Here is a 16,844-nt window from a genome sequence, read left to right as displayed (position 1 = left end):
CCTTTCTCTCTGGCTGCCCTTAACATTTTTTTCCTTCATTACAACTTTGGTGAATCTGACAATTATGTGTGTTGGAGTTGCTCTTCTCAAGGAGTATCTTTGTGGCATTCTCTGTATTTCCTGAATTTGAATGTTGTCCTGACTCGCTAGGTTGGGGAAGTTCTCCTGGATAATATCCTGCAGAGTGTTTTCCAACTTGGTTCCGTTCTCCCCGTCACTTTCAGGTACACCAATCAGGTGTAGATTTGGTCTTTTCACATAGTCCCATAATTCTTGGGGGCTTTGTTCATTTCTTTTTATTCTTTTTTCTCTAAACTTCTCTTCTCACTTCATTTCATTTATTTGATCTTCAATCACTGATATCCTTTCTTCCAGTTGATCGAATCAGCTACTGAAGCTCGTGCATGTGTCACATAGTTCTCATGCCATGGTTTTCAGCTCCATCAGGTCATTTAAGACTTCTCTACACTGTTTATTGTAGTTAGCCATTCTTCTCATCTTTTTTCAAGGTTTTTAGCTTCTTTGTGATGGGTTAGAACATGCTCCTTTAGCTCGGAGAAGTTTGTTATTACTGATCGTCTGAAGCCTTCTTTCAACTTGTCAAAGTCATTATCTGTCCAACTTTGTTCCATTGCTGGTGATGAGCTGCATTCCTTTGGAGGAGAAAAAGTGCTCTGATTTTTAGAATTTTCAGCTTTTCTGCTCTGGTTTCTCCCATCTTTGTGGTTTTATCTACCTTTGGTCTTTGATGATGGTGACGTACAGATGGGGTTTTGGTGTAGATGTCCCTTCTGTTTGTTAGTTTTCCTTGTAACAGTCAGGACCCTCAGCTGCAGGTATGTTGGAGTTTGCTGGAGGTCCACTCCAGACCCTGTTTGCCTGTGTATCACCAGAGGAGGCTGCAGAACAGCAAATATTGCAGAATGGCAGATGTTGCTGCCTGATTCTTCTTCTGGAAGCTTCGTCTCAGAGGGGCACCCAGCTGTATGAGGTGTCAGTCAGCCCCTACTGGGAGGTGTCTCCCAGTTAGGCTACTTGGGGGTCAGGGACCCACTTGAGGAGGCAGTCTGTCTGTTCTCAGATCTCAAACTCTGTGCTGGGAGAACCACTACTCTCTTCAAAGCTGTCAGACAGGGACGTTTAAGTCTGCAGAAGTTTCTGCTGCCTTTTGTTAAGCTATGCCCTGTCCCCAGAGGGGGAGTCTACATAGGCAGGCAGGCCTCCTTGAGCTGTTGTGGTCTCCACCCAGTTCGAGCTTCCAGGCCACTTTGTTTACCTACTCAAGCCTCAGCAATGGCGGATGTCCCTCCCCCAGCCTTGCTGCCACCTTGCAGTTTGATCTCAGACTGCTGTGCTAGCAGTGAGCGAGGCTCTGTGGGCATAGGATCCTCTGAGCCAGGCGCAGGATATAATCTCCTCGTGTGCCATTTGCTAAGAAAAGCTCAGTATTAGGGTGGGAATGTTCTGATTTTCCAAGTACCATCAGTCATGGCTTCCCTTTGCTAGGAAAGGTAATTCCAGGACCCCTTGCACTTCCTGGGTGAGGTGATGCCCCACCCTGCCCCGTGTGCTGCACCCACTATCTGACAAGCCCCAGTGAGATGAACCCAATACCTCAGTTGGAAATGCAGAAAACACCCGTCTTCTGCGTCGCTCATGCTGGGAGCTGCAGCCTATTCAGCCATCTTGGAACCTCCCCACTGGGATTGCTCATCTTTATAGAGACATGTCACAGTTAGACTTCAGAGGCTTCTCTCTGATTGGAGGTTGCTTTACCTATGTCACAATCACCTAGCAATAGCACTGATTTGTTGTTAAGGGCAAATCTTGTTCTTGACCAACTTAAAGCTTTCCTAAGAAGGAGGATTGAGGCTGATTTCAGGGCAGAAAAGAGGAGTGCTCATTCTTTCAACGTTGTTTCTTAGCAATTTGCAAGCTTAATATACAATGTCCTCAGAATTGCAAAATTCCATCAAACTGGGAAGGTTAGTGAAAGGGAAGGAAAGTTGCCGTAGGCCTTTTCTCAGGGCCACTTTGTTCATAAAAGCATTCATAAATTCATTTTATGAGCAAATGAATAATTAAATAAGCCACTAAAGTCTCAAAATGATTATTTTATTAAAAAAAAAGTATGGCTAATCTGGTTTTAAGAATTGTGACCACTACTTTAAAAATGCTTAAGTTTTTGTCTAGACTCACACTCCGCAGGAGCGAGTATGTACAACCAAAGAATAAAACAAAAACTCCCCTATTTTATTGTTAAAATTGTGACATGTGGACTGTATTTTTTAACCTTTTATAACAACATTAATATCATTCTTGCAAATTTCACAGATTTCATTGCATGGTCTGCATTTAGTTGATATTGTAGTTCTTTTTTTTGTTTTTTTTTTTTTTGCAGAGACAAGTGAACATTTATTTTTATGCCTTACTTCCTATGTGTATTTCAAGTCTTTTTCAAAACAAGCTCCCAGGAATCTCCAGATTCAATTATGTCCTTGGGCTTGGTCGACTGCTGCAGGAGTCTTAGGGAGCCTTGTACAAATGCTAGAGTGACTCATTTACCAACATTAAACCCTAGGATAGATGCAACAAAGCAGGACTCCTTCTTCCATGGAATGTGCTGATTTCAGACGACGCAGCACCCAATGTAGAAAACGCCGGAATTTTTCCTTGGAACTGGACTGTGATGAGAGGTGCTTGCCATGAACATAAGCTACTGTCTTTTCCTTTCTTTTTTTGCGATGGAGTTTTGCTCCTTGCCCAGGCTGGAGTGCAATGGCGTGATCTCGGCTCACTACAACTTCCACCTCCCAGGTTTGAGTGATTCTCGTGCCTCAGCCTCCCGAGTAGCTGGGATTACAGGCATGCACCACCATGCCTGGCTAATTTTTGTATTTTTAGTAGAGACGGCATTTCTTCCTGTTGGTCAGGCTGGTCTCGAACTCCCAACCTCAGGTGACACACCCGCCTCAGCCTCCCAAAGTGTTGGGATTACAAGTGTGAGCCACCACTCCCGGCCAGCTAATGTCTTTTCTTTGACCCTTCCTTTCCAGTTTTTGAAGATAAAGCAGGAAATAATCTTCTCTGAAGATACTTGATAAAAATTCCTAAAACAACAAAACACATGCTTCCACTTCATTGATAAAAATTTACCGCACTTTGGCACCTGGGTCTAGTTCAGCTGGCAGATGAGCTGATTGATGCGTTCATCCCGATAGCCAGGTGTGCCCATCTCCTTGAGGAAGTTCACTCTATTTTTGGTAGCATGACGGGCCACTGAGAGGTGGAAAGGGCGCAAGAACCACGAGATCTCCTGGAAATGCTTCCCTGGGAAGGCAATTTCATGAATGAGGTCTTCCAAGCAAATGATGCTAAACTTCCCCAGGTGCTCCTCAATCACTGTGTTGTCTGTCAGAGGGATGGTCTTATTCTTGACCTTGGCTTGTCCACATTTCAAAATGAGTTCTTGGACAGACTTCAGATTTGGAAATGCCCAGGTCACATAAGGTTCCACTATATGCAGCATTTTTAGATTCTGGGGGGTGAGCATTTTTAGATTCTGGGGGGTGACTTTTACAAAGACACCACTAAAAATTTTCTTGATCATGGTGGATAAGCTTTTTGATGTGCTGCTGGATTTGGTTTGCCAGTATTTTATTGAGGATTTTTGCATCAATGTTCATCAAGGATATTGGTCTAAAATTCTTTTTTTTGGTTGTGTCTCTGCCCGGCTTTGGTATCAGGATGATGCTGGCCTCATAAAATGAGTTAGGGAGGATTCCCTCTTTTTCTATTGATTGGAGTAGTTTCAGAAGGAATGGTACCAGTTCCTCCTTGTACCTCTGGTAGAATTCAGCTGCGAATCCATCTGATCCTGGACTCTTTTTGGTTGGTAAGCTATTGATTATTGCCTCAATTTCAGAGCCTGTTATTGGTCTATTCAGAGATTCAACTTCTTCCTGGTTTAGTCTTGGGAGGGTGTATGTGTCGAGGAATTTATCCATTTCTTCTAGATTTTCTAGTTTATTTGCGTAGAGGTGTTTGTAGTATTCTCTGATGGTAGTTTGTATTTCTGTGGGATTGGTGGTGATATCCCCTTTATCATTTTTTATTGCATCTATTTGATTCTTCTCTCTTTTCTTCTTTATTAGTCTTGCTAGCGGTCTATCAATTTTGTTGATCCTTTCAAAAAACCAGCTCCTGGATTCATTAATTTTTTGAAGGGTTTTTTGTGTCTCTATTTCCTTCAGTTCTGCTCTGATTTTAGTTATTTCTTGCCTTCTGCTAGCTTTTGAATGTGTTTGCTCTTGCTTTTCTAGTTCTTTTAATTGTGATGTTAGGGTGTCAATTTTGGATCTTTCCTGCTTTCTCTTGTGGGCATTTAGTGCCATAAATTTCCCTCTACACACTGCTTTGAATGTGTCCCAGAGATTCTGGTATGTTGTGTCTTTGTTCTCATTGGTTTCAAAGAACATCTTTATTTCTGCCTTCATTTCTTTATGTACCCAGTAGTCATTCAGGAGCAGGTTGTTCAGTTTCCATGTAGTTGAGCAGTTTTGAGTGAGTTTCTTAATCCTGAGTTCTGGTGGGCTTCATCCCTGGGATGCAAGGCTGGTTCAATATACGCAAATCAATAAATGTAATCCAGCATATAAACAGAACCAAAGACAAAAACCACATGATTATCTCAATAGATGCAGAAAAGGCCTTTGACAAAATTCAACAACCTTCATGCTAAAAACTCAATAAATTAGGTATTGATGGGACATATCTCAAAATAATAAGAGCTATCTATGACAAACCCACAGCCAATATCATACTGAATGGGCAAAAACTGGAAGCATGCCCTTTGAAAACAGGCACAAGACAGGGATGCCCTCTCTCACCACTCCTATTCAACATAGTGTTGGAAGTTCTGGCCAGGGCAATCAGGCAGGAGAAGGAAATAAAGGGTATTCAATTAGGAAAAGAGGAAGTCAAATTGTCCCTGTTTGCAGATGACATGATTGTATATCTAGAAAACCCCATTGTCTCAGCCCAAAATCTCCTTAGGCTGATAAGCAACTTAAGCAAAGTCTCAAGATACAAAATCAATGTACAAAAATCACAAGCATTCTTATACACCAATAACAGACAAACAGAGAGCCAAATCATGAGTGAACTCCCATTCACAATTGCTTCAAAGAGAATAAAATACCCAGGAATCCAACTTAAAGGGATGTGAAGGACCTCTTCAAGGAGAGCTACAAACCACTGCTCAATGAAATAAAAGAGGATACAAACAAATGGAAGAACATTCCATGCTCATGGGTAGGAAGAATCAATATCATGAAAATGGCCATACTGCCCAAGGTAATTTATAGATTCAATGCCATCCCCATCAAGCTACCAATGACTTTCTTCACAGAATTGGAAAAAACTACTTTAAAGTTCATATGAAACCAAAAAAGAGCCCGCATCACCAACTCAGTCCTGAGCCAAAAGAACAAAGCTGGAGGCATCACGCTACCTGACTTCAAACTACACTACAAGACTACAGTAACCAAAACAGCATGGTACTGGTACCAAAACAGAGATATAGATCAACGGAACAGAACAGAGCCCTCAGAAATAATGCCGCATATCTACAACTATCTGATCTTTGACAAACCTAACAAAAACAAGAAATGGGGAAAGGAGTCCCTGTTTAATAAGTGGTGCTGGGAAAACTGGCTAGCCATATGTAGAAAGCTGAAACTGTATCCCTTCCTTACACCTTATACAAAAATTAATTCAAGATGGATTAAAGACTTACATGTTAGACCTAAAACCATAAAAACCCTAGAAGAAATCCTAGGCAATACCATTCAGGTCATAGGCATGGGCAAGGACTTCATGTCTAAAACACCAAAAGCAATGGCAACAAAAGCCAAAATTGACAAATGGGATCTAATTAAACTAAAGAGCTTCTGCACAGCAAAAGAAACTACTGTCAGAGTGAACAGGCAACCTACAAAATGGGAGAAAATTTTCACAACCTACTCATCTGACAAAGGGCTAATATCCAGAATCTACAATGAACTCAAACAAATTTACAAGAAACAAACAAACAACCCCATCAAAAAGTGGGCAAAGGACATGAACAGACACTTCTCAAAAGAAGACATTTATGCAGCCAAAAAACACGTGAAAAAATGCTCACCATCACTGACCATCAGAGAAATGCAAATCAAAACCACAATGAGATACCATCTCACACCAGTTAGAATGGCAATCATTAAAAAGTCAGGAAACAACAGGTGCTGGAGAGGATGTGGAGAAATAGGAACGCTTTTACACTGTTGGTGGGACCGTAAACTAGTTCAACCATTGTGGAAGTCAGTGTGGCGATTCCTCAGGGATCTAGAACTAGAAATACCATTTGACCCAGCCATCCCATTACTGGGTATATACCCAAAGGACTATAAATCATGCTGCTATAAAGACACATGCACACGTATGTTTATTGCGGCACTATTCACAATAGCAAAGACTTGGAACCAACCCAAATGTCCAACAATGATAGACTGGATTAAGAAAATGTGGCACATATACACCATGGAATACTATGCAGCCATAAAAAATGATGAGTTCATGTCCTTTGTAGGGATATGGATGAAATTGGCAATCATCATTCTCAGTAAACTATCGCAAGAACAAAAAACCAAACACCACATATTCTCACTCATAGGTGGGAATTGAACAATGAGACACATGGACACAGGAAGAGGAACATCACACTCTGGGGACTGTTATGGGGTGGGGGGAGGGGGGAGGGATAGCTTTAGGAGATATACCTAATGCTAAATGATCAGTTAACGGGTGCAGCACACCAACATGGCACATGTATACATATGTAACTAACCTGCACATTGTGCACATGTACCCTAAAACTTAAAGTATAATAATAAAAAAAAAATTTTCTTTAGGCAAAGTCTTGCAATGGTTCTCTGCACCAGTAAACTCACGCTATCAATCCTTTTGATGCTTACAACAAAGGCCAAGGAATGTTTATCTGGCATTTCCAAGGCATGAAGTTTCACTTCTAGTCTTCTGAAACATCACATTTCTGCTGCCAGGAATCATGTAGGAATGATTCCAGTCGCTTAAACCTGAGCCCTTTTCCTTTCTTCTGCTCCTTCTTTGCCAAAAGTGCCTGCTTTGTCTGGGTGGCTTTGAGGGCTTGATAAGCCTTCCTCTTTTATAGGAGATTTTCTGGAACCAAAGGGATTTTTCTTTGCTCTTGCTCCACCGTCTTTCTAGTGGTGCAGCTACTGATCATCTACTTGATATTATAGTTCTGTTATTAACCAAAAGATGTTTGTAGGGTCACTCTTGAACATGTGCTTTTAAAACATATTTCATTTGCTTTGTTAATCAAATTTATCCTTAAGTAAAAGAAAAAGACATACAAGTAACTATAAAAATAATAGGCTTGGTGCCATGGTTAACACCTGTAATCCCAGCACCTCAAGAGGCTAAGGGGGGTGGATTGCTTCAGCCCAGGATTTCAAGGCCAGCATGGGCAACATAGAAAAACCACATCTCTACAAAATATATGAAAATTAGTGGAGAGTGGTGGTGCACACCTGTAGTCCCAGCTACTTGAGATGCTGGGAGGGGAGCATCACCCGAGCCCGGGAAGTCAAGGCTGTGGTGAGCTGTGATTGTGCCACTGCACTCCAGCCTGGGTGATACAGTGAGACCCTGTCTCAGAAATAAAAACAAAAAACAGTGTATGAGCATTTCAATTATTCACAATTGCCACAACTCTTAATGCTGTCACTAAATGTCCTTCACTAGGAGCTTCTTCACAGACGAGGTAGACTGGCTTATGTGTAATTTCTGGAATGTTATCTGTAATTTCTCCCCTTTCTCTCCCACTCAAGAAAGTAAATCTGAAATGAGGAAATAAGCAAAAAGTGACTTATAATAAAATAATATGATTTCAATTTGTAAATCATCAGACATAACTACTTTATGCTTTACTGTGGATATAATGAAATAGATGCTTACATATACATGTAGAATCTCTGTGCAGGTGGCAGCTATAAATATAGGCTGATATAAGTGTGCTGGTGGTTAATAATGACATCTTAAATATCATGAGTAGCATTGCTGTTTTTTAAAAATAAATCTTACTGTGTATAAAAAAAATGTTACTATAGGGATACTTTGAACAAGTTCTGAATTCTAAAGACAATAGACATCATTTGTAAATAGCCATACCATACTGTAAGTAACACACTTCAGACTGTGTTCATTACACTAAGAGGGAGGCTGCTGCTTTCAGGGATGCTTGGGAGTGACGATCTTTAGTCAGCTTTTGCTAATTTTGCTTTCAAATTTCTCTCTATATAATTACTTAGTTAGCTTAATTATAGCATAGCTTTATTTGCTACCATTTAGAAGTAACTATCAGGTGGAGAACATTGATTCCCTCTTCTTCCACATATCCACGTTAAAGAGCTTCCACAAGCCTAACGATCCTGGCCTTTCTTCCTGCATCACTTACTCCTCCCTGGAACAAATGACTTACTGATGGGGAGGTGAAGACCGGACAGCCACATGGGTCTCAGCCACTTCAGGATTCTCCCTGGGATATGACTGTTGGGAGCTCTGTCACTGGGAAAGGGTCACTATTTGCCAGCTGCTCATGACTGAGCAGGTCCTTCTGCTTAATGATTTGGTGCTATATTAGAAGCTTATTGTTGCACCACACCTAAAGACTGTTCTCCAAATAGCTTGCCAGTAATAAAGCTGATGTTTTCATCTCCATCTTTCTGGCTCCTTTGACTCTCTCAGTTGGTTCTGTGCTTCAGTGAGGAGAAGAAAGGATGCAAAGAATTACAGTAGCTAAAAGAAAAGTGTTTTTAAAGCCCAAACAATAAGCTGTCTGCTAAGATACTGAATGACCAGAAAGTCCAGAAAATGAGGAATACTGGTTCTGTAAAAGTTATTGCTAACTTAGGGTTAACTCAAATTTTCTTCTAAAATTCAATGAATTATTCTAAAATATGTATGAGTTCACCACCAATAGGCTGTTTTTTTTGTTTTTTTCCTTCTCACTTCCTCCTCCTCCAGACAGACTGGGACAAAGGATAAACACCTTTTTGCATAATGGCCTGCAGGAGATGCCCACAATATGATTAATCCAGGCAGTGCAGCAAGTCTGTTTACTTTCATCTATCACACCCTGAGAATGGACAGTGTAAGAACCTCTGTCTTTTCTCCCCTTCCCCTCTGCCTCTATCCCAAGATCCCAGCTTTAGAATGAAGCCTGGTGTCCTTCAGTAGGAGACACAATAGATTGGAAGGACTGATGGCTAGTATACCAGAGGTCCTCGGTCTCCAAGCTATTCAAAAGGCAGGCTAGAGTCCAAAGTCAAGAACTGTTTCATGCATTTTTCCAGGCTCTTGTTTTGTGCTCCATCATATTATGTCTATATAGGACATGGACTGTATTGTGTCCTCCTTCCCATGATTGAGTAGGTAAAGGATTGGAGTTATAGCGGCTTATTCTTTCATTGATGACTCAGGATCTTGTAATGATTCAAGGTCATCAACAAGACTACCCGTGATTATCTCACAATAATATAACTGTGGCAGAGGTGACATTAACTCAAAGCAGAAGCATGCACTGACAGGTATGAGTGTACTCTAGGAACATTTTTATAGCCACAGTATTAGTTTTCTATTGCTTTAACAAATCACCACAAATCTAGCAGCTTGAAACAACACAGATCTACTCTCTTACAATTCTGGCCTCTCGGGGGCTAAAATCAAGATGTGGTCAGGGTTGCTTTCCTTTCTGGAGGCTCCAGGGGAGAGTCTGCTTTCTTGCCTTTTCCAGCTTCTAGAGGCCACTTGTGTTCTTTAGCTTTTCCTCTGTCTTCCAAGCCAGCAGTGGCAGGTGGAGTCTTTCACACATTGCATCATCCTGACCCTGACTCTCCTGCCTCCCTCTTTTACTTAGAAGGACCCTTGTGATTACATTGGACCCACCCTGATAATCCACGATAAACTCCCTATCTTAAGGTCTTTGGTTTAATCACATCTGCAAAGTCCCTTTTGCCATGCAATGGAACATATTCATAGGTTCCAGGGTTTGAGACATGGATGTCTTTGGCTGGGGGGTGGTGGCGGGGGGGGATTTATTTTGCCCACCACGGCCACCATCAACAGAATGGGATTGTCATAGAAGATCTGGGTCACTGATGGTAAAGTAGTCAGAGATGAAAAATACTGTCCTTAGTAGGTGACCAGAAATATATTCTAAAAAATACTTTCTATATATATGGGTTTTCTTGTCATTCGCTTATTTTTCTTCTAAAAAATAGAGAGAGTTGCCTTGGATTTTTACTTTCTGTGCTGTGTCTCTACATTATAATTCCAAAACTATGCTTAGTAAAACATTTTACCCTTGGAAGGCAGGATGATGACAGTAGAGGTAGGTATTTCTTCTTCTTCTTTTTTTTTTTTTTTTTTAATTTGAGACAGAGTCTTGCTCTGTCGCCCAGGCTGGAGTGCAGTGGTGCAATCTCGGCTCACTGCAACCTCTGCCTCCATGGTTCAAGCAATTCTCCTGCTTCAGTCTCCCGAGTAGCTGGGATTACAGGCACCTGCCACCATGCCTGGCTAATTTTTGTGTTTTTAGTAGAATCAGGGTTTCACTATTTTGGCCAGGCTGGTCTTGAACTCCTGACCTCAAGTGATCCACCTGCCTCAGCCGCCCAAACTGCTGGGATTACGGCAAGATATTTCTTCTTTTCTTTCTTACTTCTTTCCTTCTCACATTCCCTTCTCCATCTCTTCTCTCCTGCTTGCTCTTTTTCACAAGTATTTATCTGATGCCAACCATGTGCCAGGCACTGCATGAGTTACACTGTGCAGATACAGAGATGAAGAAGATATAATTCCCACTCTTAAAGAACTCACAGTTTATTGAGGTAGGCAGACATGGAAATAGTTGATTATTATAAACAGAGAGATAAAGGCTATGCCAGGCATCCACAGGGTGTAAGCGAGGAGAGAGCGAGAGACGGTGGCTCGTAGATCACTTGGCCTGTCAGGGCAGTCTTCTAAGATGGGGAGTTACTGTTTTAGTTGCATTTTGAAGAACACAGATGTTATTCAAGCAGATAAAGTTGGTGGTGGTGGGGAGAGGGTGTGTGGGGCACGCAAATAAAGTACTTTCAGGAAATGTTTTCCTTTGTTTGTGCATGCGGATGGGAGACCCACAGTCTGGAAGAGGCAATGTGGGGCCTGAGATTGACGGTCTCATCTTGTCTGGCAGTACTCTGGTATGGGAGGATTTGGAATCTCCAGAGACGGGCGCAGGAAGCATGTTTGCCAGGATGTAATCTAGGTACCAGTTAAGGCAGTGGTTCTTTAGTCTGGGTACACCCTGGAAACACCTAGGGATGTTAAACAAACAAAACCAAAACAACAGAACATCCATGCCACAGCTAGACTCAGGCTAACTAAATCAGATTCTGCAGGGGCCAGGAGAACCAATGAGCTAAGACAGAGCAAAATATTTGAAGGTGTTGGGGAGCTTTTTAATTTTTTTCTCAAACACAGAGGAAAGGGTTAAGAGGGAGGGAAAAGAAGAAGGATAGGAGGTGAGCAGATGGGAGGGCAGATGAGTGCAAGAATGGCCTCAGAGGGCGACACATGTTCTTTGATCATGAGACTCCTAGCACTGAGATATGAAGAGAAGTAGACTTTGATGTAAACTTGTTTCTGTGCATCATAGATTGAAACAACCTGAAAAGCTCCTTCAGCGTTTGACAAGAAAGATCTAGAAGAACTGAGAAAGGTTGAGGAGGGAGGAACCAGGCTGGTGTCCTCTTTGCTGGGGAGACCGGTTTAGCTTTTGCCTGTTTTATATTTCTATGTTTGGAAATAAAACAACAAACAATGTTCCATGCTCCCGTTTCCTGACTTATTGACAATTTTCTGGCCTAGGTAACTTCTCTTTGACTTCCCCGTCTTTCACTGCATTCCTAAGGCTGATGTTCCTGACCTCACCAGTGCAGAGATCTCCCACACCCAAGTCACTTGTGTCCTGCTTCGGCTAATCTGAAAGCCGGGTCATTGTTCTCAGATGACCTGAGAGAGAGAGAGAGAGAGAGAGAAATTAGAGTAGCTTTGTGCAGAGTAAGAATGTCATAATAAAGGAATTAGCCTTGAGAGTAAGTTGAAGGTTGTCAAATCCTGGATGAGGTTCCTGAGAAGTCTGAAGATCTTTAGCAGAAAACGGAAAATGTATTAGGACAACAGAGAGAAGAAAAATTCTAATTTTGTTTTGAGTTCTCATTCACTTATTGTAGTAAAACATAATGAACTAAAAAGCAATTAAAGCCCTCTGAATCAATACTTTTATCACTGTAGGTGGATTTTTCTCTTACTATGCTAAGAGTATCCTTGTTCAGCACACGGAATTGGCATTGAAGTTGCCCAAGATCACATGCCTGCCAAATTATGGAGCCAGGAGGTAAACGAGGCCTGACAGACATCTAAGCTGGGGCTCTTAATCACTATACTACACTCCCTCCCATTCGTTGGTCGAAAAGGGAGGATGTTCTAAGCAGGAAGAAAAGAATAAATAAAAACAGTGAGGCATGAAATCACAAGCTACATTCAAGAACTAAGGGGAAATTATTTTGCTAAGAGTAGAGAGATTACATGTGAGAGAGATGGTTCAAAAGGTATGGTCGGGCTGGGCACAGTGGCTCATGCCTGTAATCCCGGCACTTTGGGAGGCTGAGGCGGGTGGATCACGAGGTCAGGAGATAGAGACCATCCTGGCTAATACGGTGAAACTCTGTCTGTCCTAAAAATACAAACAAATAAACAAACAAACAAAAACCACACAATTAGCCGGGCGTGGTGGCGGGCGCCCGTAGTCCCCAGCTACTAAGGAGTCTGAGGCGGGAGAGTGGAGTGAACTCGGGAGGCGGAGCTTGCAGTGAGTCGAGATTGCGCTACTGCCCTCCAGCCTGGGCGACAGAGCGAGACTCATTCCCCACCCCCCGCCCCCCCAAAAAAAAGGTATGGTGGGCTCAGTTTATAATGTCTTAATTGTAGTCTAAGGTATTACAATTATTCTATAGGTATTTGAGAATCACCAAGAATTGGAAGGATGAATGTAATTGGCTTAAAGTGATGTTTTGAGATGATCGATTTGGAGCCAGGTGCAGGAGGGAATAGAAGAAATGAGGTTAGAGAATCCAGCGATGCTATTGCTCAGTGGCCTGGGAGGGGCAAAATAGAGGCCTGGACTGGAGGTAATGGGAATGAAAAGGAGGAATCATCTCTGAAAGAACTGGTGAGGTGTGATGATTGATTTACTACTTGAGACCGAAAAGAAAGAAGCCTCTAATAAAATGCTACCATGTACTGAGCACCGATGATGTGTCTAGGCACTGTTCTACATACTTTCCAGGTATCAGTCGGTTCTCACAGCAACCCTGTGATACAGGTACTATCATTAGCATCTCCTGTTCCCAGGTGAGGAAACTAAGCGGGTCTCAGATCACATAGCTAGTAGCAGAGCCAGGATTCAGAGCCAAGCACCTTGGTTGCAGGCCCCTTGCTCCTTACTCTCAGACACCCTGCTTCTCCCCTGGCCCTTAGGTGTGTGGTGCTCTACCTGCACGTAACCATTGTGTCTTGTTCATCTCCACAGGCGTCCAGGCAAGCAGAGAGCACTTCCGCTTCACAGCTGTAAATGTAGCTGTCGCCAACAAATAAGTGTCAGAATCATGACTTGAACCCAGATCTAACTCTGTCTCCAGTGCCCTGGCCAAACCTTCGTGCTTGAGACTACAAGGGAAAAAGAAAAAAGAAAGATTCATGAACCAAAATAGTGCACTGGGGGCAATGGAGAAGATATGATTTTAGGATTTAGGATGAAAAATCTGATTTTAAGCAACTTCAGGAGTATGCTTTTCTCATTTTACATTCAGTAGAATTCCTGAGGCTGTGGTCCGTATAAAGAGGGAATCATTTCTTTTCTCAACAAAAGAGAAGATTCTGACAACCATCATGTAGGTTTACATTCTAGATGAGTCAGAAGGAAAGCCACACCTTTACCTAGGGGGAAAGGATGATTGATTTTAAATTGGGAAGAAAGGATTTAAGGAAGGGAGCCTACACTAAGAGAATCCTAATACAGTTTTAAAAGCATGTATCTTCTTCAGTTGTCCTGCAATGCCCTTTTAAGCTGGCTTACACATAAAGAAATCAGAAAGGCAAATATATTACACGTCATAAAATTAGAGGCTAATAAGCATAATAAGAAAATTATGTCCATTGCAAAATAGCCAACTAGAAACCAGGGGCTGCCAAGTGTTTTCTTTAAGTGCACAGGAATATTTTCCAGTCTAAGTGATATAATAAAGTCCTGCCTTGGTTATACTCAAATAACAAAATCCAGTATTGAATTTGGTGAAATCTAAAGACCTAGATCCACTGTCCCTCCAGGGCCCGATGAAAGAAAAGAATTCTCTAAGGAGCTCAGTCTGAAGACATTCATGCCAAGGCTAGTTCCCAATGTTCTTTTTGCTGAGTTTTATTTTAAATAAGTTTTATTTCAATGTAGTACAGTCTTTCTCTTGGTTTCCCAGTCTCTTTAGTCTCTCTGGGCAAGGCTGAGCTGCTAGAGACCTCTTAGAGGAATGCTAGACTGAGTGAGGCAATTCATTTCAGAGTGTGCTGGAGGCTGCCATCTGGGGACATAATCTCTCTGGTCTACTGTCCGAAATCATCATTTATGATTAACATCTGCAGAGTACTTTCTACCTTCCAAAATGTCAAGAGTTGATCAACTGAAAGAATGATACTATACCCTGGAGTAGGCCTTGTCAGTTTCCCTGATGAGGCCCCATCTCCTCTCTCTTGTGTAAAAATGTATTATTTTTTCACAAGGAAGGGTTTAGGGGACATCTCCTTACATGGATCTGTCTAGGATCCACAGAATATTGTAACCAAGAATCTTGGGCCAATAGAACACCTTAGACGTGCTTATTTTTTTTCCAGCTAAACAGATAAGGCAAGTTGTGATATAATTGAGGACTCTAAAATAACACTGTGGTTCTTCTCTGAATGGTGCTTCCAACAGAGTTGGTTCAAGAAATCTCTTGCCTTCTGGGCATTTTATCTTCACTACTGAGAATCTCATCACCTTGAAGAAGTCAAGGCCATACAACACAAAGAGTTTTTAAAACACAGTTTCCTGCCATTTCCTTAATAATCCTTTGATATGAGCAGGCTAGCCCTACTGCTTTACAGGTGAAATTCGGAGAAATTAAGCTACTTACTTCAAAGATGCATACCCCAGAAATGTGTTAAACTGAGCCTAGAACTAGGTGTTTGTTTGTTTGTTTGTTTTTTGAGACGGAGTTTCGCTCTTGTTGCCCAGGCTGGAGTGCAATGGTGCGATCTTGGCTCACCGCAATCTCTGCCTCCTGGGTTCAAGTGATTCTCCTGCCTCAGCCTCCCGAGTAGCTGGGATTACAGGCATGGGCCACCACTCTCAGCTCACGCTTGTAATCCTAGCACTTTGGGAAGCCGAGGCGGGGTGGGGGATCACCTGAGGTCGGGAGTTTGTGACCAACCTGACCAACGTGGAGAAATCCCGTCTCTACAAAAAATACAAAATTAGCAGATCTAGGTTTCTTTACACTGCATTGTACTGCTGGAATCAAAGCACATACCTAACTCGGCAGCCTTAGTGCAGTTGGTGGTTTTCAGGGGACTTAGTAGTATCTGTTAGAGTCTCTTTGGGGTTCTGCAGGTCCTTCATTCGTGTAAGAACCTTTGATGTGCACCCCAGTACTTAGGGAAATACTGACTTACATGACTCAGAGACTCATGAACTATTTCCTTTCCAAAATGCTTTTCTTCTCCTACCTATCACCTCATGATTTGTTCTACCATCTTGCCATCCAAATCAACTGCAATTTCAACAAAAAGAGAAAAAACTATTATAAAAAGGACTGTGGAAGTAGTCAAAATTGGCTTATTTTTTCTGCGTGGGCCTTTCCTCTGCCTCCTCACCTCCACTACAGATCGTACTCCCAACAACCTAAATCACTCACTTAACACTTGCATTTCTGTACCTTTTCTCTCTTCACTTAAGTAGGACTTTAATGCACTGAGAAGTAAAAACAGATTATGGAGAGGAGCTCAAATTCTGGATCTGCCACTGATGTTTAAGCTGCATGTCTTTGTGCATACCCATTCTCTATCAGTGCTTTCTCCATTTTTAGGAAATTCTCTAATGGAAGACAGGGCCTAAAATTCCTGGAATGATAGGAAATGGGAGCTCCTGAGGGTCTTAGTCATTATTATATTCCTAGTGCTAGCACAATTACTTATACCTACTGGTGTTCAAAAAGTAATTCTGAATGAATGAATAGGGCCCTCCCAGAGCAGTTGGAAGGCCACATCTCAGTCTTTCACATTGCAGGGAACTGCAGGGAACAAACATTTGTGAATGCTGTTGTGCGGGTGCTTTATATGTGTAATCTCATTTAATCCTCATAATAGCTCTATGAAGTAGGTTTTATGAGCGCTATGCTGCAGTGAGGGAAGCAAGGATCACAGATAGAGGTGAAGGAATGTGCTCAAGATCATAAGTCAGTGATAGGACTGGAATTGGAAGTTCATTCTGCCCACCTTTGGAGCCTGTGTTTTCTGATATACTGAGCTACTCCTGAAGGACATAGGTATTGTCTCTAGAAGTCACCATATTTTATTTCACTCTCCTCCACCCCTTCAGAAGGAACATTGAATACCACTATATTCAAATATTT

The 16,844-nt window shown here is 42.0% G+C and overlaps 2 long non-coding RNA genes and 1 pseudogene across 4 annotated transcripts in view; 1 reads left to right on the top strand and 2 right to left on the bottom strand.

The window, feature by feature from the left end:
• The window catches only part of LOC129059427 (uncharacterized), a 68,310-nt gene extending 66,598 nt beyond the window's left edge, over positions 1-1,712 (bottom strand). For all 3 annotated transcript variants that reach the window (XR_010139972.1, XR_010139971.1, XR_010139970.1), the window contains exon 1: positions 1,615-1,712. This is a non-coding gene — a long non-coding RNA (uncharacterized LOC129059427). The remainder of the gene's footprint in view (positions 1-1,614) is intronic.
• A 117-nt stretch (positions 1,713-1,829) lies between these two features.
• Positions 1,830-8,721, top strand: LOC129059425 (uncharacterized). Its single transcript, XR_008525303.2, has 3 exons — positions 1,830-1,985; positions 2,582-2,696; positions 8,489-8,721. It is a non-coding gene; the product is annotated as an uncharacterized LOC129059425 (long non-coding RNA).
• LOC100432605 (ribosomal protein uL30-like) lies at positions 3,153-7,303 on the bottom strand (annotated as a pseudogene).
• Positions 8,722-16,844: the final 8,123 nt, after the last annotated feature.

Source organism: Pongo abelii, chromosome 4, assembly GCF_028885655.2.
Source record: "Pongo abelii isolate AG06213 chromosome 4, NHGRI_mPonAbe1-v2.0_pri, whole genome shotgun sequence".
In the NCBI taxonomy this organism is placed as follows: domain Eukaryota; kingdom Metazoa; phylum Chordata; class Mammalia; order Primates; family Hominidae; genus Pongo; species Pongo abelii.
This window is presented reverse-complemented; position numbering and strand designations above follow the sequence as displayed.